This window comes from Onychomys torridus, chromosome 19, assembly GCF_903995425.1.
Source record: "Onychomys torridus chromosome 19, mOncTor1.1, whole genome shotgun sequence".
NCBI lineage: Eukaryota > Metazoa > Chordata > Mammalia > Rodentia > Cricetidae > Onychomys > Onychomys torridus.
The window spans coordinates 50,286,634-50,310,723 of record NC_050461.1 but is presented as its reverse complement, the minus strand read 5'-3'; the positions used below and the strand labels follow the sequence as shown (position 1 = coordinate 50,310,723).

Here is a 24,090-nt window from a genome sequence, read left to right as displayed (position 1 = left end):
AGCACACATTTCCCTGGCATGGACTCTCAAATGGTGCACTACTATAATTCTTGATCAGTCACTAGGTACTCTAGTGAATAGTGCTAAAGCCTGTTTTTACTACACAAGAAAGTAGAAAAATCTAAGGGTCTTCTGGGGTTGCGATGGTAACTGTGGGCATGGGAGAAGAATCAGAGCCCCGCAGTGTTCAGGGGCCTGGTGAAACTCAAGGAAAGAGCCAAGAAGCACACATAGATGCTCTGAGATGCACTTGTTTGTGGGAAGACAGCTTTGATGTGACAGGGACGTAAGAATGATATGAGAAATAGGCAAGGGAGACAGTAGACTTGGAGTTCACAACAGCTGAACATAGGGAACTAAACAAAGCTGAGCCTAGGGTTAGAGTTTAATGGTCATGAAGACATTGCTTCACTTCAGGACTTGCAGGCTGGATGTCGTCCCTACCCACAATGCCTGCAGTACATGGGAGCTGGCTGTAACCCTGAACGCACTCTCAAAATTTCACACATAGTCACATAAAGTCTGAAGCCGGCATACAAAAACCTTTAAAGTATTCCTGTGTCCAAAAATACTTCATGTGGCAGGTGGGTGCATTTTAATGTTTGATTCAGTATGAGCTGGAAGATTTCAATTAAAAAAAAAAGTCCCTTGGGCCTGAGGCTCAAAGACCTTGAGATGATGTCAGGGCGGGGCACACTGGGAGAGGTGTGAGAATGACAGGCAGCCATGAGTCTTGAGATGAGGGGAGCATGGTGAGGGTAAGGAAGTGGTACCGCCTCAGACGCCAGGCCTGGGAGCTGGGGTTGTATTTCCTGTTTATTCTTTGTTGCTGAGGATGAATCCAAAGCCTTATGTGTGCCAGCAAGTAGTTTATTACTGAGCTACACCTCAGACTGCGGGTGTAGTGTGTGTGTGTGTGTGTGTGTGTGTGTGTGTGTGTGTGTGTGTGTAAGAGAAAGGGGGAGGGGAAGGTGGAAGGAGAGGAAGGAAGACAGACAACGTGCAGGACATCAGACGTCTCCCTCTGTCAATCTCTACTTTGTCGTCTTGAGACAGGGTCTATCACCCAACAGGAAACTCACTATTTAGACCAGGCTAGCCAAACAGCAGGCTCTTGGGATCTTCCTTGTGTGGGCTCCCCAATGTTGAGTCACAGGCATATGTATCAGTCTTTTACCTGAATGCTAGGGATTTGAACTCAGGCCTTGAGTTTATAGAGCAAGGGCCCCTACCCCCAACCAGTACCCCCTTGGTTGGGTCCTATTCTTGAGAGATAGGATAGGCATGTACGAGTATATATGTGTATGTGGGGGTATGGAAAGAGATGTAGGATGGTACAAGCAGAAAGCGTGGAGACTGCTACACCTCTTAGGAAGACATAAGAATTTGGGGACCAGAAGCATGGCAGAGGCACTCAGATTTAAGGGTCTTTTAGTCTTTTGCTTTGTTTTGTTTAGTTTTGAGACGGGGTCTTAGGAGTCCCAGGCTATCCTCAAACTTGCCATGTAGCTGAGGATGAGTTTAAACACCTGATCCTTCTGCCTCTGCCTCTGCCTCCCAACTGCTGGGGTTACAGTATGCACCGCTACCCCTGGTGATCTTTGGTGTCCCCCCCCCCCCCTCGCTTATGCATCAAGCTGAAATCTTTATATGAAATTTCATCCCCTGGTTAATAGTGTTCTATTATTCAAGTGATATTCTAGAATATTCCATATTCTAGCCAATGATAGCTTGAGGTGTTTAGAGAAACCACATTTTAGGGGAGGTACAAGAAAATACCTCTGGAGATAACGCAAGTTTGGGACTGTGCTGCAAGATGGGTCGGACAGTCTTTGCCTCAGAAACCCCCGGCCGTGACCTTATTTGGGAAAAGGGCCTTTGCAGATGAGGTTAAGTTAAAGATTTCAAGGCTCCGAGATCATCCTAGAGTCTGGGCAGACCCTAAGACACATGTCCTCCTAAGAGATGGCAGAAGGAAGCAGAGCTGGAGGCAGCCATGTGAAGACACGACTGAGTCACCCAAGAGACAACAGCCAGATTGCATTCTGCTTATTTTCACTCACTCCTCACAGGCCAGGTAGCTCACCAAGCCCTTCTTTGGGCTCCCCGGCTTGGGCAAGGGGACCACACGTTTACTGTCAGACTGTAGAACAGTCTTTTCAAAGCCTGCCTGTGGACAGATCACTCCGTAGCTCTCTGAAGCCAAGGGAACAGGAGTAGGGACAAGAGGTGGTGGGGAGGAGAGGCCCTGGAGCCTGGGGTGGTGGGGAGGAGAGGCCCTGGAGCCTGGGGTGGTGGGGAGGAGAGGCCCTGGAGCCTGGGGTGGTGGGGAGGAGAGGCCCTGGAGCCTGGGGTGGTGGGGAGGAGAGGCCCTGGAGCCTGGGGTGGTGGGGAGGAGAGGCCCTGGAGCCTGGGGTGGTGGGGAGGAGAGGCCCTGGAGCCTGGGGTGGTGGGGAGGAGAGGCCCTGGAGCCTGGGGTGGTGGGGAGGAGAGGCCCTGGAGCCTGGGGTGGTGGGGAGGAGAGGCCCTGGAGCCTGGGGTGGTGGGGAGGAGAGGCCCTGGAGCCTGGGGTGGTGGGGAGGAGAGGCCCTGGAGCCTGGGGTGGTGGGGAGGAGAGGCCCTGGAGCCTGGGGTGGTGGGGAGGAGAGGCCCTGGAGCCTGGGGTGGTGGGGAGGAGAGGCCCTGGAGCCTGGGGTGGTGGGGAGGAGAGGCCCTGGAGCCTGGGGTGGTGGGGAGGAGAGGCCCTGGAGCCTGGGGTGGTGGGGAGGAGAGGCCCTGGAGTCTGCAGTGAGGACCTGTCCTGGTGAGGGACCTGAGGGCAGCTGGTAGAAGGGCTGAGAAGAGCTACAAAGCTCTGGACACATTTGAAAGGGACTTTCCCTAAACCTGGAGAAGGAAAAGCCCCGAACTCCTTATCTCTTCATCTTGCCATCTCCCCTCAAAACATGGGCACAACTTCAGTATTACCCTTGTTGGGAAGGGACGCTCAGAAGTCCGAGTCTATGCAGCCCTCAGTCAGCATATGCTGAGTACCTGTTGAGAGGGTGAGCTGAATCCCAGTTGTATACTCTGGTAATTACACAAAGGAGAGGTCAATGTTAGTGGATGCTCTGACTTCTCTGGGGTCACCCTGGCCTCAGTCCCCAGCATATCGTCAACCGGGTCCTAACGATCTTTAACAAGCAGTAGCAATCAATCCTCTGCCTCTGTAAGGATGCTCTGTTTCCTGGAGCAGTCCATGTCCCCTTTCCTCCCTCCCACGTCCCTTTTCAGTCCTCTAGAGTTCACTGGAATAATTTATGTTGTATTAGTTCATTTTTAATTCTTGCATAATTAAAAATCAAACCAAGAACCAAGTGCGGTACACACACCTGTAATCCCAGCTCTTGGGAGGTGGAAGCAGAAAGATCAGGAATTCTAGGCCATGCATGGCTGGCTACCTATAGAGACAGGGACAAAGGCCAGCTTGGGCTATATGAGACCCTGTATCAAAACATTAAAATCAAATCAAGAGAGTTTATGGTTGAGGTCACCATGGCAGGGCAGGGACCAGAAAGAGTAAGAAAAAAAAAAAAAGGCTCTTTTATTTTTCTCAGACTTTGAGCTTGAACAACAGGCCCTATTCCTTTCTAGGAGAGTTAACGTTTTGTTATAAGAAGTTACAATACCAAGGTTCCACAATCCAAAACATATCTGACATAGTGAACATGACAGGATCAGCCAGATGCCTAATCTGCTTTTGGTTATCTTCGAAATGATCCCAGAGGCAGGCACCTTTATCTCCATTTTTATAGATGGGGAAATTGAGGCTTAGAGGAAAGGAATTCCTAGCATATAAAAGAACTGAGGAATCTTCAGTCCAGGTGAAGCAGGTATAAAGCCACTAATCATTAGCCTGTCCTCTCCAGGCAGGGTTGGGGTGGGATGGGGGTGGCAAGGCATCCCTCAGCTGTTCCCTGGCTACTGCAAGCCTGGTTGACCCGGTGTGGTCACTATTATTATTAGGGACATTCTGTTAGTGTCAGGATTTAATGCTCTCATGAAAGCTATCCAATACCTTCACTCTGTAAAACTCTGTTGAGTCCGTGAGCCTCGGGGGAAAAAAAGAAAACGAAGTCCAAACCAGGCTTGTTGTTCTTATATCAAAGCTTCTTTTTGGCTTTTCGTGACCTGTGTCTCCTGAGCCTGCCACTCTGTTACTAGCCCCTGTGGCTTCCTGACTCTGCCTTGGTAGGAGACCCAAGGTGATTGTGCATCAGCAACCACAGCTCAGCTTTCTTTCCAGGGGCTTCAGGCAACTCAATACCCTCAGCTAACAGTAGCAGAGCCTACCCCTGCACTTAGCTCTATTTTCATTGGCTCCTGACTGCAGATTTGAACCGATTCCTTTGGGTTGTTTCCTTTGTAATAATATCAATTCTCTGGTTGGGGTGCGTGGAGGGGGACAGGGAGGGGCGCTATCAAGTTCTCTGCAAATCAGATGAAAAGCTACGGTCTTTATCAAACAGAGGAATAAACGTTGTCAGAAATGCTGTGTAGAATCCCACAATGTTCATAGTTACAGAGCTTGAGGCTTGGGTGCTGGCTTGCGTTCCTACCTGCTCTAACACTGAGATCTCTTGACGGCTCCATCCCAGAGAAGAGTGCACACACATCTCCTCACGCCATACACTGTGAATAGCTACACTGTGCACACATGCACACATGTGGGAAGCCTTTGTCCTTCCTGCCTTTGCACAACGGGAATCATGCCCATCCCATAGACACTGTGTTGTAGATTTTTTTTTTCTTTTCAAAAAGAAGGTAGTTTTTGTTTCTTTGAGATAAATACAAAATAGGTAATAAAAAAGGCAGGGAACAGAGGAAACTTGCTAAGAGTCTAACAACATAGTCTTTGTCCCTTCATTTCTCTCCTCTTTCTGTGCTTGGGGCCATCCCTGGACTGCGATGAGGTGACATTAACTCTGTGCCCCTCACCTCACCCCAAACTCAGACACTCCACAGGCCTTATCCAAAGAGTGCACTTCCCCATTGTCTCGGGATTTATCTGCCAAGCAGATCCTGTTGGTCCCACCCTGGGGAAACAGAGCGCACAATAAATAGCATTATCTCTCAATAAAGCTCCAGAGGAGCCGTTCAATTGTCCAGGAAAAAATGAAGCAAGAGTCCCCTGTGAGGCCGGATGTCACCCTTCCGGTTGGAACTTTCATTAATCCGACATCCCTTAATCACCCACCATCATTTCTATATCTTTATTTTACCTTAGGGAATAAATGACAGCCATCATTTCCTGAGTGCCCAGCCTGTGCTGAACCCATTGTGTCCTGAATCACACAAAACAGATGATATTTTCATTATACGGATCAGAGAGCTGCTGCTGGGGCCACCTCCCTCCTATAGATCAGGACAGTCAGGTCTCCATGAATAACTCACAGAGGCAGGGGTGGGACCCACGCCCTGACACCAACCCTTCTCTTTCTTCTCATCCCATTTGTACCCAGTAGTGTCTAAATGACAGAATCCATTTGGACCTCTTCGAAGACTTCCGATGTCCAGGGCACACCCTAGGATGACCCAAGTTCAATCCCCAGGAGGACCCACAAGGAGAGAACCACCTTCCACAAGTTGTCCTCTGACGTCCACACACTCCACGGCATGTGCACTCCCCATTCTCCTCACACAAAATACATCAATATTAAAGACATGGTTAAACTATGGTGTTATCTCAAAGACCCCCCTATGATGGTCCAGTGATGGAGACTAAAGTCAGTAGGAATTCCAGTGGGCCTTGAAGGAAAGGAACCACCACTGCTGTGTTTTGGCTGACGTCCAAAAGTGGGGTAGTTGGCAAATGATTTTGGTTGCAGTCATTCCTATGCTTATTTGATGTGTGCGTGTGTTTTTTTAATGCTTACTAAGTGACATCTATAGTGTCCACCATGAGGTGGACGTATTTGAGTTATCAAAGCAAACCCGTGTCTCTCAAGCCTCACGTTCCAGGTAGTTGTGACCACTGATGCTGGTCTCTGTCCAGAGGGACTAAAGATGAACGTGACTCCTAGTTCATGGAGCAGCCGCTAACTTTGGGTTTTTCTTTTGTATTTAGTAAGCACCTTTCTAAGTAAGATTCATTCGGTCAGTCTCTCTCTGCCCAGTGTCAAATGCAGCAAAGATCTGTGTAAACCCCCCTTGCCTCTGTGCACCTTGCCAATAGCCCCACATCAGAAAATAGCTGAGCTCTGAGTAACTATATTCTGTCCACTGGTTCTCAGTGAAATATCTGTGTCCCACTAACTACATGTATATATGTATCTATCTATATAATTAAGATTTTTTAAACAATATCATTTTATGTGTATGGGTATTTGGACTGTATGTATGTTTGTGCACCATGTGCATGCAGTCAGAAGAGGCACTGAATTTCCAGGAACGGGAGGGACAGATGATTATGACCTACCATGTGGGTGCTAAGTATGGAAGCCTGGACATCTGCAAGAGCACTCAGTGCTCTTAACAGATACAACATCTCTCCAGCCCCTTTATCTTATTTTTTGAGAGTCTCTAGCCCAGAGTGGGCTTCAGCTGGCTGGGAAGCCAAGGATGCCCTTGATCTCCTGATCCCCCTGCCTCCATCTCTGAGTGCTGGGATCACAGGCCACCACAACTGGTTTATATGGTCCTGGGATTAAACCCAGTTTTGTGCATGCTGGGCAAGCACTCTTGTTTGTCAATTAAGATACAGTCCTACCCCTCAATATCAACATTCTAATAGGAAGGCTGCTTCAAAAAACAGAATACATTTGACTGTATAGTAGAAATGCTTCTTACATTTTACTATCATTTCCAAAGGCTGTAAGAGGCGACCATTGTGCTTGCATTTTGAACTGTTTACCTTCCTTCTATTCGTTGGTCAAACCTGACAGTTCTTATGTTGAGTCAGACAGGAACATCTATGGGTGGTCAGCTTTATAAAGTAACCATAAAGATTGGTTCAGGAAACAGGTGTCCTATTGAACGGGGACATATGTGTGGGATTATATGTGAGTTTAAGAGTAAAGAAAATGGTCTGGGGATTTAGCTCGGTGGTAGAGTGCTTGCCTAGCAAGCACAAGGCTCTGGGTTCAGTCCTCAGCTCCGACAAAAAAAAAAAAAAGAAAAAAGAAAGAAAGAAAAGAAAATGTATTGTCATATTTTGCTTTCAAATCATCTCTTCCATGCCTGAGACCAGAAATCCAGAAATTCTTCAAAATTAGGTAATTCCACCTGAATGCCTGTTGCTTTTTGTTTTGTTTTGTTTTGTTTTGTTTTGTTTTCTTTCGAGACAGGGTTTCTCTGTGTAGCTTTGTGTCTTTCCTGGAACTCACTTTGTAGCCCAGGCTGGCCTGGAACTCACAGAGATCCACCTGACTCTGCCTCCTGAGTGCTGGGATTAAAGGCCACCACCACCCGGCGCCTGTTGCTTTTGGAAACTTGTTAAAGGATCTCTGTTTGTAAGACACAGAAATTATATGAAAAGTCCTTGGAAACACTACACTTCACAAAGAAATGGCTCACTGTTGTAAGTTAGCCGAACCCTGATGTTTTGGAATCTAAATAAATGTGTTGCTGACTAGGAGAGAGCAAAAGTGTGTATCAACTATTACATAAGAACTGTTTTAATTTCCATTATGAAGAAACTACTAATTTTAACTTGCCTCTGTGAGCTGCTTTTACACCCACTTTCTGGTGAACTGCAATACACTCCTGCATTCTAGTGCACGGATCCTAAGTGACAGGATGCTGCTGATCTGTAACGGGGTTTCATTTGATCTCAGGCATAGCACTGAGCACTTGGTGAATGGTGAAGAAACTGATGTCTGAAGACATCTGTCCCTGCAACATTCTCCTAAAATTCCTACCTTGGGAGCAGGCATTGGCGGACATCAGAGGCCTTTGTTACGGGGAGCCTGTCCACACCTGCTGAAGAAGCCAGGGCAGGCCTCTGGAACCCTCTGCTGGCTCAACTTCATGTGTTTTGCTTTTCTATGATCTAAGACTGTGTGGTCAGTTGGCTCTGTGTCTCCAACTGCATGACCTGTTCATACTATACCCGTGTATGTGTAGTTACTTCCACATGGACAAAACAAAACTCCTGTTAACATGGCCACTGGAGGTGACACCTTTTCCCTAGGTGTCCCCCCCCCCCCCCCCCCGACTGTAAAAGGAGACATTGCAATGATAAGTGGCAGAGGCCTGACCCATCTGTGACCACTGTGGCTCTTGACCTAGCTAGACTGCTTCACACTGGGAGGTGAGGGGAAGGGAGTTGTCAATGTGAGTGCCATCCTCTACAAAGGATCCTTCAAAAATTCGGTTTGGACTTCGTTTCAAAAAATAATCTCTGACTAGCGATCCCTTCTACTCAATAATATCCTCCTCATCTGGGATCAGCAAAGCACCACTGAAGAAGACATATTCAGGATTTTTGTTTTTTCTAACTGTGCAAGCTGACCGTCTTAGGTATCTGAAAGTCTCAATTATGTCTAGAACTGAAGACGCTTCAGTGGTTTGAAATTTGCATTAAGCTTATGGAAGTTGTCCTTAGAAACTATATCAGAACATAGCCCTCGAAACTGCATAAAAGTCTAGTTAATAAAATGTGTTTTATATTTTTATAGTTCATGGTTTTCATTAAAGCATACTAATAGGCATTTAATCTACTTGTATCCTACTGGATTGGAAGGAATTAATTGTGATGCCACAAGAGTGGGTGCCAATGAGCCCACATTTGCTCCCACATAGCTTGTGATTCGAGTCTTTTCTTATGCCTGTGGTTGTGAGCCTAGCATTTAACGGCTGCGCCACCTCTCCAGACCTCTAGTCTTCTTTTCTGTTAGAAACAACATTGTGAGAGAGATGTGTGCCTCAGAAGAAGTAAGAGTTAAGTCCGACATCTCTCGCATACACTCAAAGGGGCGAGGAAGGCCTCGAGGGCCAACATCATGAGACAGGTTGGCCGCCATCGCTCTATAATCCTAAACAGCACTCCGAGAGAGCGTGCAGTCAAGAAACTGATTGCGTTTGGTGGCCCCTGTGAGTGTGTGGAGCGCTCCCGATTTTAATAAACGAATGCAGACCTCACTAGCAGTGAGCAGAAGGGGCCTTCCTTCTGCAATATGGCGCCTGGCGACTCACTGAACTGCTGAAAGCACAAATGAAAATGATTAGGTCATGGTCACCATCTCTGCGCAGCGCTCTGAAACAGAGGGGCTTCTTCGTTCGTTCGTTTGTCTCCCCCATCCCACCCCCACTCTACGGAGAACTGATTAACCACACAGAAACTGCTTCAGACCACCCACCTCCTCCGAATAAAGTCACCAAACAAGAACACAGGTGAGAGAGGCTGGCTCTTACACGAAACCCAAGCCACCCACCCCAAGGCTGCTGCAGCGCAGTTTCAGCATGTTAGCCACCTAACGCTGTTTCAGAAGCGGAAGACTTGTGAAGTCTCTCCAGAAGGGGGCCTGTGAAAGGCTTCCTTGGTGGCTGACTGTGGGCTAGGGTAGCATATGGGAAACAGCATGGTGACCTCGGAGGGCTGGTTGGATCCTGGTGGGAAGCAGGGCTTTCTGAGACCAACCAGCCATGACAGCACCAACCTCTGCCACTAAGAGGGTTGTCCTTGGATGTTCGCAGGACAACTTCTCCCATAGATGATCCCTCAGTGTACATAAACTTCAGAAAACATCTCCAACCCAGTGCTGACTGCCTACATGCTGACTCCTGAAGCAATGAGCTCAGTTTTAAGTCCTTTATGACTCTACTTTGGCCCACCATCCCACCCATGGAAGAAAACTTTTGGGACCTGCTAGGTTTCCCCCAGTTTGAGGACTTTTCAATTGAAGAAGGGCACAATCGTAGGCATCTGTTGCTACGGCTACCTGACACTCTATAAAGCAGGACTGCACTCAGGAGCTTGTGACCAGCCTGGGAAACAGTAATGTCTAACAAAGAGCCGGTCAAATCAGTTTGTGTGTGCGAGCCATAGATTAACCTGAGACGTTGTTCCTTGGGGGCTGTCCAACATATTTTTTTGAGACATGGTCTCTTAGTAGGATTTGGGGCTTACTGACTAGGCCAATCTGGGTGGCCTTCAGACACCAGAGAGCCCCTCCCCTTCCTCAGCACTGGGATACAAACACACATCACCACACCTGGCTCTTTACACGGTGCTGAGTTTCAAACTCAGGACCTCACGCTTCCGTGGCAGTCACCCCCCACCAAGCCATCTCCCCATCCCCCAAAGTTCCCAAACCATTTGTTCATATATGCACTAGAATAGCCTGGTGAGCCCCAAATCCATGTTCTTTCTTTTCGGGGCTAAGGATTAGGTACTAGGAGGTAGAAGCTAGGTGGGTAGGTACACCTGCCCATTGCAGGTTAATTACAAAGACAGAAATTTGTGATCATTTCTTATTGCCACAGCAGATTGAGAAGGAGTGCCAAGCAAGATCTACACATTCTTCAGAAGACTGGCATGTTTGGACTTTTTGGAAGCTGTTTTCTTTCTTAACTGCAGTGTGCTGGAATACATAAAATGACACCCCAACATGCTGGGGAGGCAAACAAAGATGTTCTGAAAAGCCCACACCATGTCACTGTAGCAGCCACAGCCTCCTCCAGTTTCCAGCTCATCAAGAGAAACTACATCCCAGCCAAGATGTATCATAATCGCGTTATGATTAATTTAATAGAAAATATAAGTAGAAACTCAAGAAAGCCTTGGTACAACCCTCGGGAATTTGCTTTAATCCATGTTGCAATGCATATTCAAAAAAAGACCTTGGCATTCAAAGATCTCTTGGTCTTCCAGGAAAATAACAGAGGAGTGGCTGTGCCAATTTGGAAACTGTCAGTCACCCAATGAAAAGGACGGGGGTTGGGGCGAGAGGGAAGCTTGAGAGATGAATGCATCTTTGTACATACACCAGTGCAGACAGCATGGGTGCCAGGCAAAGGTAAATCAAACATATGTACCAAACAAGGCAAAAGAAAGGACTGGCAACCAAAAGGAGTTTCAGCTTTTATTATGAATGTCCAAAGTGACAGCATACTGTGGGGGGTGTTAGGTTCTCGTTGATTACATTCCAAGGGACCACAGATAAAGAATTCCAAGCACGTTAATTTTTTTTTCTTTTGACAAAACAAACAAAAGAATGAGTAAAAATATTCTTTTGGGTATAAATGATGCTCATATTTGAGTTTTTGAGTCCTCCCCTCCCCTGGGTATTGTGTGAACACTGGTGGTTGTGGTTGTCAAAAACACGGATCAGGTCTGGACTCCTGCAGCAACCTGCCATGGTCTCTGCCTGGATTAGAAGCTCCTAGGAAATGACTCATGAAGTGTGGTCAATGCCCATGCAGTAGGCCTGGTCATTACAGTCTCCCTCCTCTCCCACAAGGCTTTTCACCTCCACCTGGGTGCCTGCTGCTTGCAGGACAGACAGGATAGGGAGGCTGGACCAAAGGGTTCGGGACAGTGTGTTGAACCCTGGATTTTCTCAGAGCTGCATTAAAAAGGATTTTAAAAATGAAAGCTTACAACTTTCAAGTGTTTTTGAGTGTCCAAGGAAGTGACTCATGACAATGGATTGAAGCCACGGCCAGGCTTTGTACATGGCTTTGCAGTAGAGTAAGCATCTACTGTGTTCAAGGGGGGGGAAAGAAATCGCTGGTGTAGTAACACTATGGTTCTGGCCATCTGTAGGTCCGGCACAGTATGACTCTCCCTGGGAGGGGTTCCTCACCCTCTGTCCTTCCCATCATGCACTGGACGATGCTACTGATGGAGTTTGTTGCCACCGAATCCTCAACCGGTTCTGGGCAGTGGGAGTGCGTATCTCTTACGGATGTAATACTGTTCGTCTGAGTGGATCCTCAAAAAGAACGACTATGAACTAGAAACTCATAGAGTTTGTGTCTAGAAATTTATAAAATTAAACCTGCTCCGACAGGTAATACAGGGAGGCATGCTTGCAACCTCTGGATTCAATCGGAAACCTCGCCTGAGAGCACAGAGCCTTCTCAACAGGCAACGGCGGGGCTCCTTTTAATGCTTCCGGTGTGATGCCCATTAGAACTTTGAAGCACGTCTGTCTCATTTATTTCTACAAGGCCTGGGACCCGGGAAGCTGCCAGGACTTCATTCATCATCTTGCCTGTTGACAAAAGGAATAATAACGTCATCACTGGTAAATGGAATAACTTTCCTATTTTTTTTCCCCTAAAGAAGGGATGGTGTCCACACAATAGCAAATGCTTCGCTGTTTGATGCCTTTTCTGTGCCCAGAACTGCTATTCGTTTTTCCAGTAGAGCAGGGAAACCCAAGTTATACAGAAATAGTCAGGGGACAGACCTTCCCAAAAGTCAGCAGATCTAGGCTCCAATTAAACCTCTACCAAGAACTAACACGGTCCCCTGCCATTATTGTGCCCTAATTGCTTTACACACACATTAAAAGTATTTTGGCCAATGATGCCTAAGGTGGTGGCTATCTGAGGCTAACTTTTAACGTGTCCATGTATTCCTGTCTTCTCAGATCCCTACAGAGCACAGCCAGGTCTGGCCACGGTAGTCTTTCCCAATGGAGAAGCTTACAGCCCTACACATGGCTGCTAGCTTTGCTTTATGTGTTGAGAACCAGCTTGATTCAGAGAAACCTCAACATATATTAGTATCTGAAGTAAATCAAATCTTCACAAATGATAGTATGGTTAAGCTATATGAGTGCAAATTCTGGAAAGCTCCCATCCATTTTCATCCCTTTTGCTAAGACCCTGCCTCAAAAAAAGAATAAAATAAAATGAAAATTAAATAAAATGCAAGGAACAATGAGAGATGTGGAGATGGTGGGCTCACAGCTTCTATGGCATGGTGCTTGCTTTTGGGGGCCAGCTCCCATGTATGAGCTTGCTGGCTCTTACAGCGGAGAACCCAGCTTCCCCTACAGCCAGCCAGGTTAGGATTGCTCTGGAGACAGGCTCAGCATTAGGTGAAGTGAGCCCTTAACTATGGTAGCAAGCAAGCCTTTTCCTTTCCAGGCCAGTTCTCTCTTCTTAGCACTCAATACTGGCAGGTCCCTTACTCAGTACCTGTCTCTTCTGCAAACCTCTGTGAATAGTGTTAGCTCTGAGAGATGACACGCTTTACTGAGGATACTCGGAGAGACTGAACTGTCCCCACAAAGAAACGGGTGCCGAGACACACCTTGCCCAGCATCCCGCAGAGAAAGGCTAAGCCAGAGCTCCAAGCTTGGGTGTTTCAATCGCATGAGGCCTTGTGCAATTAAACCATCAAGGATGGAGAGTTTGAGTTGAGTCTGGGTTACAAGTGAGTCCCTGTCTCCAGCAAACAAGCAAACAAAAACAAAAACCCCAAACAAACAAACAAACAAAAACAACAGCAACAACAGAAACCCAAACCAGGAAACCTTCTTACTTCGGAAAGCTTTGGGGATGCAACACATCACTGCGTGTCTTCCAAATTACATAAGTAGCTTGGCTCATGATGAGATTCTGTGAAGAAGTGAGTTCTCCCACGGCCAGAGGTTACTCCCCGTGTTACCAGAGTGTCTCACGACTGACCCATAATTCTGCAGTAAAGAACCGGGACCAGAACTAGGGAGCTCAGGTACAAAGGGTTCGGAGGCACCAGTGATAACGGGATGACGGGATGTTTGGAGCCTTCCCCCTAGCTTCAGCCACCCTCGGTAACGTGTTGGCCTCCGTGTCTTTCACAAGCTCAGCTATTTCCACCCTGCTGCTGTAAAGGCTGTTGGAGAGGAATGTGCTTCCTACCCAGATGCAGCATGATGGAAAATGGGTGCCAAGGAGCCTGCCGTGCCCTCCTGAAGAGCCCTGGAGGGAGGTGTATTCATGAACCCTTCCCATCAGAGGAGCCAACAGGTCGGCTGAGTTTCAATAACCAAGATGATACACCCAGACAGTGTTAGGGACTGGTTCTCAGGCTAAGCATGCCTGGCCGCTTAATTCCAAGCCTTTCCTATCAGTCTATTCCCCTGACACCACATCGAAGTGGCTTAGCCCCCAGATGCCATGATTCGTAGGTGCTGAGGGCCGCAAAGAGGTCCAGCTGCTTCTATACCCATCGCCGCCTCTCATACTATCCAGCTGTAGGGTCAGTGGCCAGATGGTCAAGTCCCTAGGTAAGGATACTAGGGAAAGGGAAGACAGAGAAAGAACTAGGCAAAGATGTACCCCGCCTTAAGATATGACTTCGGGGGAAGCAAGAGCATGGAGAAACAGAAGTACTTCTCCCGCTTATGGTAAGGATCCTGTCATCCGATTGGTTTTTCCCACTGAACCAATGGCCCTATCTGCAGGCCGTATAACCTGGGAGTCATTTCTCAGTGACAGCCATGAAGAGAGAGGGCAACAAAGCCCACAGAGAGCCTCTGACCCCTCTGTAGCTCATCCCCTCCCGGACTAGAAAACGCACACCGCCTTTAACTTCTGCTTTGCATCCAAGATGAAGGGGTGTGATGAAGGAGCCAGGGGGACAGAAAATCAGTGCCGGAGCAGCAGTGTACTCCACTGAAGATCCTGGATGAACACCTGCAGGGCCCCAGAAGAAGGGGATGCGGGCACACTTGGCATACACATGTTGTTTCCCAAGATGCTCAGACTAAGCTCCAGATAGCCCGTCCTGACATGTGGGAAGAAAGCCATGGAGTTATTCACGGATGCCAGGTCCCCATCTGCCCTGGCCAGCTTGATCTGTTTGGTCAGCCCATATGGGCTCAGGATGGCTGGCACAGGGTTGTGATGATCAATCACTGCAGATGCGTTCTAAGAATTCGCTCTGTTTTATTGTTCAGTAGTTTAAAACCTACTTAGGATGCGCCGAGCTTCATCCTATCAGACTGGAGCAACACGAAGCCCTGTCTTTCCAAATAACGAGTACAAGGATGATTAAAATAACAAAGGCATCCACTGCCTAGTGAGGAAGTTTATTCTATGATGGGGAATGCCCAGAGCTCCTCTGTGCAACCGAAGTCACACTATCTGCCTGATGTCCACATGTGTATTGTATGTACTCAAGAGTAGCCACTAAGCCCAAAGCAACCACTTAAATCTACCATAAGAAAAGAGGTTAAATCAGCCCAGACCTTGGGAATCATTTTAACCCAAAGAAAACGGAAGAACCAAACTCCTTCCCCCTTGGACACACAAACATTAAGAGACTATGTAATGCCTGAATTCTTGGTCCCATAACACCCCTTATTCATTTAATTAAAAAGAAAAAAAAAAAAGAACACTCAGATATTACAAATCCTGAAAAGTGAAGCCATTAAGCACAAAGGATTTGACTACATAGGCTTTTGGGGCTATAATGGACTGAGTTGTTTCCATAAATACTGTAATACTGTCTGCTGCTGGGAAGGAGTTGGGGTCAGCATTCAGGGCCTGGCAGAGTCCCTCCGGCTAGCTCATCCACAGGGAGGTATCTGGGAGCATGCACTGTGAACCCAGACACCCGGCAGGCCCTCGGGCGAACTTCTCCGCAGCTGTGAGCGCCAAGGGAAGGGTTATGTGGGAAGTGTCCCTCCAAGGGAGGACTGTAAGAGGGCCGTTCTTCCTTCTGCAGCCATGTTCCCAAGCAGCCTGAAGGACAAGAGGCCAGCCAGGAGACTCATGGAGTGGACTCCAAGGCTGAGGCTCTGCACGGCCTCTGTCTAGGATGTACATCCCTCCTCTCCCTATTGTGGGAGAACTCAGCCAGCCACCAACACGACCATGGAGTAGCTAGCTGCCTCTGCTATAACACCAACCTCGGGGGCTAATGCTACACAGTCCTCAGGTTCCTGCCTCCAAGGAACCTGTGTATATACACAGACACAGACAGACAGACAGACAGACAGACAGACAGACAGACACACACCCCTTTCCTGTTGTCTGGGAACTCCTTTGTGGCTGACGGAAATGCAAAGGAGAGAACACACAGCCTCACCCTGCTCGGGACCTGGGCGACAGTGACTGTACTGATAACATGATTCCACACCCTGTCCCCACCCACGAGCCGAGCCTCCCCCCCTCCTCTCTCACCTCCTAGTGCTCCCCCCTTCTCTCTGGATCATCCTCCTCAAAGGAGGGAATGGCCACACACAGGTTGGTACGTAAGTACACCAGCGCTAAAGGGGGGAAAAAAAAATCAACGCTCATCTCTGTGGAAGCACGGAAAAAGACCCAGAGTTTCTGCTAAGCAAGCACTCCCAGAAGACCACAGCCCGGCTGAAAGGCACGCAGTGTGGCAGTTCTGCGTTCGGATACCCTCAGCTCTGGGGTGGAGGCTGGGAGAGAAGCCGTAAGCAGAGACAGGAAAGAAGAGGCTCTCCCAGGCACTCTTCTGTTACCATACAACAGTCTACTAGGTCTACAAGACGGGACACTGGGCTGTAGCCCCTATGAGAGCAGAGCCCAGGCATGAACTCACTTTCCTGAGGTCTTGGGGCTCAGTGGACACTCAATGGAGGACAAATGCAGGGCTTGATGGATAATCCTGGTCACCCGGGAAGACTAGAGTCTACCTTGCTAAGTACCACTCGAGACCCCGGCCTCCATTCCATAGGCAGCAGAGGCATCCCGCATGCTGGGCAAAGCTGGGCTGGGGGCTGGGGCCGAGTAGCAATCATTTGACCTGCAGCAGCTTCAGATAGCTCTCCTCTGGATACAGGTTTAAAAGCTTACCCCTCTACTCCAAGCCAGAGTGAAAACAGCTAATATTCCTTCAAAAGAACAGAATCTATCAACTAAAAAAGTTCTAATGATATTAAAAGTTACCTTTAAAAGATGTAGAGTTATAGGCATACCATCTTTATGCATAATGAATACTCTGAAAAGCAGGGTAATAATGAAGCCTTATTTTTAGGGTACTGCAAGGAGCCATTTTTTTTAAATCCTACTGTAAATATATTCTCTCTCTCTCTCTCTCTCTCTCTCTCTCTCTCTCTCTCTCTCTCCCTTCCTCCCTCCTTCCCTCCCTCCTTCTCTCTCTCTCTCTCAAGGAAAAGGAGCCCTTTGAAAAGTGAACAGTCCCTCTAGGCTTCAGAGTTTCCTATATATCCAGTCTTCAAGAAGCAAACTCAATCTGGTTCCTCAGCTGTCCTCAACAGCTTAGCTGCTGAGCCGACATGGCCGTTCACTTGCACAGATGCTATTCTTGTTAATGGCTGCCGAAACTCATTTGCAAACTGAATTAGTGACAGTGAATTGATAGGACTTAGTCTAGGAAATGACAAGCCACTCACTCTCCTTGAATCTTGAATGCCCAGGAGAAAAGGGATCCTGGAAAGACTCAAGACCGAAACAGCCACCCATGGCTCTACAAAACCTCCATCTCTGGATACCAAAGAAATGGTACCCCACGGACCCAGGCTGGGTGCCTACAGTAACCAGGCTAGCCTCCAACCGGGCTGCACCGCCCATAGGCTCATCTCTGTATCAGGTCTCTTTTCTGAATGCATGTGTGCTTTCTCTCTCACCCAGGAGCATTTGAAAGTGCAAACAAGCTGTTTTCAAAGTACTAATAGGAAGGTAGGTGCCTGAAATTTAAGAAGCATCTGCTCCCGTGTTTACAGAGGCCGACTAGTAAATGCTTCCCTGCCTGGCTAGATGGAGGATCTGGGGTCCACATCATAAAGTAGTGCAGAGTTGCTGAATCCAACAATTAGGATCATAGTTACTTAAAAACACAAAGCGGGGTAGGGGGTGGTGGGAGGGTTGAGACACCCCCCAAAGGCAACTGCCATCTGTGATGACCCGCACAGCTACAGAGTCTGTGGTCTATTAGTGTAACCCTGGTGCCAGCAAAATCTGACATGTTTGAACAGTGTAACAGGCTGGTCAAGGCACCTGCCACCAAGCCTGATGATCTAAGTTCAAAACCCAGGACCCCAGATGATGGAAGAATTGACGCCTGCATGCAGACTGTCTTCTGATCTCTATACGATATGACATGTGTGCACCCACATTCATACATCTATACATCACATACACAAAATAATAACAAAATAAAACATTTAAAACAGAATAAGAGTTTTGGGGAAGGCACAGTGCCTTATTTTAATAGGCTCACAAAGAATTCTAGATCTAGTCCAAATGAATGAAGCGCTAAGAGATCTTCTCTTTCTATAACACAGCACAATCTCAGGAACATTTGTCCCCAGCAAACCCCAAAGCACAGACTAACTAGAAGGAAAAATGACTGGTTGTGGGTTTTTGTTGTTTTTTAAAACGCGTAGTTTCCAGAATCAAATCCCTCAGAAACGTCGGCCATGATTGGGGATAGGGAAGTGAACCTCTTTGCAGTATTTGTGGGAGCTGAAGCCTGCTGCATCTGTCCCCCACAAAGAAACCCCTCACTTGGAGTTGGAGCAGAGAACCTTCTAGAACACACCTATGGTAATTCCTTGGACACAGCACCTGCATTCCACCCAGCTGTCGAGGGCCCTGAAAATAGCTCAGAAGACTTCAGACTTGTGGGAGGGGCATATGATGGACATTAACAGACGTCAAGTGGTAAATACCAGGATATTACAACATTGTCCTCCCACTAAGACAGGCAATGAGGAATAAGAAAAGCAAGTGTGTGCATAGATGACAACAGTCAACAGGCCTACTCACCCAGCTGAGACTCACCCGCCCTGCCGTCCATACTATCCTCATTTGTGCCTCGGCAACTTTATACATGATTATATGCCGTGAGGCAGCTTAGGACAGCTGTAGCCATAAATGTCACAGGCAGTGATGCATGGCACCCAAGTATTAGTTTGCAGTTACACAAACCCACATCAGAAAAACTGGGCATGGTGGCGAATGCCTGTGATGTCTGTCAGTGTTGGGGAAGTGAGGACATGTAGCTCTCTGATGCTCCCTGGCCAGCTGGTCTACTTCATGAGTTCTGGGCAAAGACAGCATTGTGTCTCCAAAAAAAAAAAAAAAGCCAAACAAGGGGCCAATGGCCTGAGGAACAACAGAACACCGCCTACTTGACTTTCTGGCTTCCACATCTGGGCATACACTTGTATGCCCACATCTGTCCACATTCACGAAACCCCAGAGATTCTTCAGAGGAAGACCTGGTTTCTTGTGAACTCAGGACATTTTCTCACAAGGGTCCTTCATTACAACCTTTTCTTCTGTGTGGGATTGGATCCTTGTCAACCACTCAGCATCAGACTCGGGGAGGTCATAAAGTCTCCTTAGGGATGAATCCCTTGCTGAGGTCACAATGTGTATTGTTGGGAAGCTTGATTCACCCCACAAATGAGAATCCAGCACCCAAGTTAGAAGATGTCAGCAAACAACTCTTTTTTCTTTTCAGGCTTCTCCCTTCTCCCTTCTTTGGGTCAATTGCATGCACACTGAGAAAGAAACAGTCACAAAAAGCTCAAGACTTACATGGTGTGTGTGTGTGTGTTTGAGTGTGTGTGTGTACATACACACACAAATCATCATCATCATCATCATCATCATTATCATCGTCATCATCTGTCACTCATGATCCTTGTGACTCAGTGGAAGAGTAACACCTTAACGCTACTATGACAGAGGACTACGGGGCAAGTGAAGTTGATCATAATTCAGGACAGGGTGGGGTGTTCTTGGTTTAAGTGCCTTGGCTTGGAGACGGGACAGAGAAGAAAACAAAATCCCAGCAGGTCTCAGGATGACTTGATTGTACATTGCACCCTTTGTTAAGAGTTTTCTAGGGCCAGAAGATTATGTTTTGAGAGTCAGTCGTTTTACAAGCTTACGAAAGGAAAAATATTCTGTCTTCCTTTTTATGTCTTTGAAAGAAATGGTTCCTTCTCTCTCTGGCCACATGGCACTGGACCATCCAAAGCCCCTGAGTCCTGAGTCTTCTCTATTCATTTCAAAGAAAACATTTCCTGTTCTTGTGATGTTCCTTTTAACCATCTACTCTTTCCTTACATAAGTAGGGGACGTGTGAATTTATTAAGGCTGGTTGGTAGACCTGTAGGGAGGAGGGGAGGAAAGCTCTGGGCTGTTTGGTGTGGGCTGGATCCAGACTGCAGCTGGTACTCAGTCACAGCCCTTCTCCACCGCTTAGGCAGCCATCACTGACGCCATCCCAGGAATACACATCTGTGGAGTCCTCATCTTCCTAGTTTATACTGTGGGTTGCAGGTGGAACGAAACTTTTCTGTGACATTTCAACAAACATTTGTTCATTCCCCAAGGGACTCTGGGGGTGATAAGTCACAGATGGGACCAGTCTTCTGAGTGGGAAGAAACTTCTGCCAGAATATAGCATGAGCTGGGCCCAACAAAGAGCTTCTTTGCGTCCATGAACCACTGCTGGTCGGAGCTGCCAGAGAAGCTCAGAGGCTCAGGAAATCAGCTCAAATGTGTCTCGCTGCCACCACCACCCCTGAAATGGTGTCAAAACTTTTGGCTCTTTTCTCTCTTTGGAACTGTGACAAGCTAGATTTAGCCCCGTTTATGGAGCTCATTCTTTGGAATTCTTCCCAGGATGCATGGCAGAGAGTGTCCACAATCTGTGTGGTAGCTGGACTTAACAGACACCCAGCAGGGACTCGAGGGACAGTGCCTGGGGCGGGGACACAGGGAAGAAGTGACTAGTCATTAGCAGTAACAGAAAAGTAGCTACAGAGTCAGTGGGATAGGAAGGCCAGCCTTCACCTGCTGCTGTTTGGTTTGTACTATATACACAGACAGTTCCTGAGTGGCACCCGAGGACTCCAATAAACACTGTCTACTGGCTCATTACTTATTCAAAGGAGAGCAATGAAATCAGAGATACAGTTTAGCTTTGACCGTATGTTAAGAGTCTCTTAAAAAAAAAAAAAAATCCTCAGCCATATTCCAAAGTAATAATTTGAAAATTATCCCTGTGAATTATGGCATATTTTTTATTTGGGGTTTATTCCAATCGTGCTGCAGGTTTCTAACATCGCTGGTATTTCTTAATCTGCATAGGCAGTTTTCACAATTAAAAAACAAGGGAACATTCAGCAGTGACTGTTAACTGTAAAGAGCCATGAGCTGCCGGCCTACCTGGGTTAGCGCTTTGTGTTTTCAACAAGCATTCACTACAGCTACTTAAAAGGCGGAGCTTGGACTCATTTTGCCTCTGTTTGTTACACAGTAACTGTTCACTGCTAACAACACACACATTCCAAGCGGTTTTCATAGTAGCCAGGCAGTCTTGTCCTGGCCAAGTCTCTTTACAAAGGTCCCTTTTGGAGCCAGAAATATCTCCTTATTTTTCTCTTACCTATAAAACATCCCATATTTCAAGTAAAACATCCCCTCACTCACCCCATCCTCATTTCCAATTTCTAAATTCTAAGCCACACATGTCCAACCTCAAGGTGACTCTGCCCTGTGAGTTATCCACTAGTTGCGGGGAGTGGTTCTCATGTCCTTTGTTAAGGTCAGTTTCCATAATCACGTCTAGATCTGCACATCTATTTTCCACAGTAACTCTGAAAAGGGCTCTGTAGCGGTCGTTCCCATACTCAGCATGTTTTCTTGACTGCAGACAGAGTGGACCTAAGAGGTGTATGCATCAGTCCAAGAGGGTTGCTGAACGAGGCTTGGTTCCACTCAGCAGTACTATATTCAGGGACAAGGCTGATGGACATTTTTTTTTTTTTAAGAAAACTGTAGAGAATGCTCAAACTCCTAACCTAAATCCAGCCGCTATAATACTAAGGGATGTTGTCAAATTCGCCAACTAGAAATTCATGGTTAATCAACTTTAGCATGAGTTTATGCCAAATATTACCTGAAATAGGCTTACGCCAAAAATTCTTTCTTATCTCAAGCTTACAATCCACTGCATCTCCAGTGTTTTCTCTCCTATTCTACCTGAGCTGGGATTACAGGGTGTGTGCATCTCTACAGCAAGCCGCTGGCCCCTCCAGAAATGAAGGTGGCTTCAGGGTGTTAATCTTTTGTTACTGATCCCAGCTATAAACACTGTCCTTCTGTCGCCCTGAGCTTGGGACTGATGTAGAGCTCAAGACAGATGAGTGAAACATCTGTGCCTTCACCCTGTGAGGTTTCCCAGTGAGATCTGAGCTTGCTTTACCTAGCAGGGCTGCATAAGGGGATGGATTGACCACATGCATGGTTACCAGGTGTTTGGAAGGGGCTGCACTTGGCTGTGCTGGGGGGGGGGGGGGAGGTCTTTTGCTCCGCCCCTTGGCACTCCTTTAAAAAGCCCTTTAGAAGAGACAGAAGGGGCTGGTGGGTTTTGATCCAAGCCCTCCAGAGGCTAGTCTGTGTTTCTATCTAAATCTCTCATCCCTCAATCCTCAATAGTTCCGGGGGGGGGGGGGGGGATGTTTGTTTTAGAGAATGTGGGCTCTGGCACAGGCTCTCCCCCGCCCCCCAGCAACCTATTTTGGGTAAGAAGGACAGTGCACATGCCAACAGTGAGTACAACCTGCCTCACCTGGACTACAGGTGCCTGGGAACATGCTGGCAACCCAGTTCCCATGGCTTTTGTCACTTCCCCAACCCCCACTCAAAGGTGATCACAGGTTCTGCACATGGAGTTAGCGGCCAGTGCCAGGAACCTCGCCATAGCTTATCTTAGTTGAGTGACACGCGCCTTTGGCTTGAGCACTCAAAGTCCTATGGATGGGCTTTTATGTTTCTAATCAACAACTTAAAACTTAAAATCTCAACCAGAGCCCGTTGCCCATCCTTACTAACTCCACCAACTTGCAATAGTAACAAACTTAGCTCATTCTCTCTGATTCACAAGCTCAGTTCTCCAGGGGCCAGTAAGGGAGATATGCAAATGAGGTTTCCTGTGGCCAGTAGGGGAGATATGCAAATCAGGCCATAGAGCTTCAGCCAGTGACCTCTCTTCCTGCCCTTTCATCTCCATCAAGTTCTTCCCCCAGGGGCTGCTGTCCAGGGTTTTCTCCACACAGCAAGTGGCTGAGCTTGCCTCAGGGGCACAGAGCTTACCTGACGCTGTTGGCTCTCTCACTACACATCACCCTTCGCTTAATTTATGGCCTGATGTCTCTTTCCTCACTCAAATAAGTGATCGATAGGTCCCACAGGACAGATCTGAGGTCAGAGTTCTCTTGAGCCTTTCAAAGGGGACTTCAGAATTTCCCGAGGGCATGAGGAGGAAGGGATTTGGTACTATTCCAGTGCCTCTGTGTCACGTGGCTTGGGCTTGGCTTCCTCCCTCTGACCCAGGCAGGCCAAGGCTTCCAACGACTGCACACTCTAAGGCAAGGGCCAGGCCAGACATTCGCTGAGATCCAGGACTGAGGGGCTGCCTGAAGTGCCCTCTTCCCTGGGGTGACACTGGTCCATTACTGTTTAGGTGGAGTGAGGCGGCTTGCTGCACCACCGCCAGGCCTCCCCCTCCATCGATGTCACAAGCTAAGCAACTCTCTCAGTCCCTTACTGACAGTGCCGCCACCAGTAAAATAGCCTTTCAAAAATAATCATTTTTCTGAAAGCAATTTGTTCTTAATAACCCAGTAATGGTTACACTGGGACCATTTTAACACTCAATGAAGCAGTCATTTATTGATTTGTTATTACTGATTTCTTGGTATATATGCCTGGTATATATGTGTGGGTGTGGTTGGAGGCCAGAAGTAAACCTTGGTTATTACCCCTCGGTGCCATCCACCTTGTGTTTTGAGACAGGCTTTCCTACCTAGCTCACTGATTCGCTAGGCTGGGCTGTCAGTGAGCTCTGGGAATCTGTCTGTCTCTGCTACCCCAGCACGGATCACAGGCGTGTGCCGCCGCACTTGGCTTTTTTCACATGGGTTCTGAGGACTGACCTAAGGTCCTCGAGCTTGTACAGAAAGCGCTTTACTGCCTCGGCCATCTTCACAGCTCTGAATGACTCCGTCATCTTGTTTGGGACAGCGTCTTACTGTGTATCCTAGGCTGGCTTTGAACCCAAGGTTCTCCTGCCTCTGCCTCTGCCTCTGCCTCCCGGGTGCCGGGATTACAGATGTAGACTACCACACCCATTTGACCAGTCCTTCAATGTAGCAG

At 47.6% G+C, this 24,090-nt stretch overlaps 1 protein-coding gene across 4 annotated transcripts in view; it reads right to left on the bottom strand.

The window, feature by feature from the left end:
* Positions 1–24,090, bottom strand: part of Scaf8 (SR-related CTD associated factor 8) — a 175,368-nt gene that overhangs the window by 22,576 nt on the left and 128,702 nt on the right. For 3 of the 4 annotated variants that reach the window (XM_036168651.1, XM_036168652.1, XM_036168648.1), the window contains one exon: positions 11,046–12,197. The exons of the other annotated variant lie outside the window; for it this stretch is intronic. The gene's annotated coding sequence lies outside the window, so the exon portion shown is untranslated. Of the gene's footprint in view, positions 1–11,045; positions 12,198–24,090 lie in introns of those variants that run through there. 4 annotated transcript variants of the gene reach the window in all.